Genomic DNA, 1959 nt, shown 5'->3' on the forward strand with positions numbered 1-1959 from the left:
CATAGTTAAAAAAAAAGAAGAAATATACTATAACAAATTTTAAATAATTTACAATAAAATAAAATTATATAAGTCTCAAAAAGTTAAAATAAATACAGAATATAGGATTTTTGTTTTTCTCTGCTGATACCGTTATTCATCTAATCACACATAAACCTTCACGATCAAAAGAGAAAAAATATTTGGTAATTAGTTTTTTTTCCCTCAACCAGAAATGAGGTTGCTTAGGTGACGCCTCAGCTCCAACTGTCTTAGTAATTAATATCCGTTATATAGAGTCAGAAAACAATAATATATAAATATTTTTTAAATCACTTCATCCCTACCATCTTCCGATTGATTTTATGCACGGTTTACATTAGGTTACCAACAAGAGTCAAAACTCTCATCAAATTGGCTGGCGCATCCCGAGTGCAAGATTTGGGGCGTACTCGTTATTTTAACGACAGATTTGATTTTTATTTGTTCTAACACGATTAGCTTCATAATTAACGAGCTATAATGATTTATAACTCTATAAAGAGTGAACTCAAATCTATAACAATTTTTTTTCACAAAGTTAACAATTATTGATAATGTGATTTAACAAAATAGATTAAGGAAGAGTGTCATTAATTCCTAATCTGGCCTAATAAATGAAATAAATATTCTATTCTTGTTTAGATAACACTATTATGCATGTAAACAGATCTTACTAGATTGGATCAGTATCCGATAATTCTCCAATCCCCTAATGAATCTTTATTAAATCATGAACTGACTAAGAGTTGTGATTCCATGCTATCAAGATCCTCATTTCAATTTCTCAAGCAAAGCTTTAAAAAGAAGTGAGAGAAAAAGGCTCAAGTCAAGAATGTTTAATGCACAAAAAAAAAAGGTCGGAAAAGAACACAGCTGGAAAGAGAGTGCTCGAAGAAGGTACCTGAGGTAAAGGAAATGGCTGGGATGGAATCACTGAGTAGGAGGCGCTGGGCCTTCAGGGGAGATCATTGAGGTTGTTTGAAGGGATGAAAGAAAGTGAGCTGCTACAGTCGATATTCTTTCGAGGGGAAAATAACCGCAGTTCGGGAGAGGGAGAAGTTTAGACTGGCTCCCAGCTAGTTGTGAATTTAGTTTATGAACAGTAGCACAGTAGGTAGAATATAATAAAAAATAAATTAATAAAATCACGGTTTTATTTATTTTCAACAAGTAAACAGAAAAGGTCAAATTAGAATAGACAAAAAAAAACTCCTTCTAAGCTATTTGTTCCTCAGGATCTAAGTCACATCCCTAAAACTAACCAATTTGCTAATTAAATGTACCAGTAACGTGCTAGATTTTTGAAACTTTAATTTTATAAAAAGCGGTAATCTTTAAACAATTCTAATTGCTCTCTAGTTATAAGCATTTTTTTTTGTGAAACAGGTGACGGGCAATATGGTAAATATAAAATTCTATTTTGGATTTTCTTTTTTAGGAAGTTGTTGGTTTTTTTTTTTTTTAGATTTTAAGAAGAAATAATGTTGAATGGATTATTTAAATAAAAATATAAATTAAAATATACAACATAACATAAATTTTAATTTATGGTTATTAATGACAATATTTTAAAAAGAAATAGCAGCAATTGACAAAATGAGGTATATTAGTACATAAATATGGTGTAAACCCCGAAAAACTACAACAAATATACAATAGTGAAACAAAATAAAATGAAAAATAGTTTATTATTCTTAGACTGGGCCCCTTTAGAACAATCATAAGGTAAGTTTAATGTTTCAACATATATCGACAAAAAACAGTGTGGCCACACTCGATTATAACTTAAAATAAATTATATATAAATAATTTTAGAAAAAATTTAAAAACAAAATTAAAAAACTAACTGACTAAATACATTTAAAAAATATACATATAGCTACAACTGTACTATTATAATATCGTATTATATTGGTGAAATAAAAGGTAATTAAATAT

Source organism: Halyomorpha halys, unplaced genomic scaffold (assembly GCF_000696795.3).
Source record: "Halyomorpha halys isolate HHAL.00 unplaced genomic scaffold, Hhal_1.1 Scaffold996.1, whole genome shotgun sequence".
Lineage (NCBI taxonomy): Eukaryota > Metazoa > Arthropoda > Insecta > Hemiptera > Pentatomidae > Halyomorpha > Halyomorpha halys.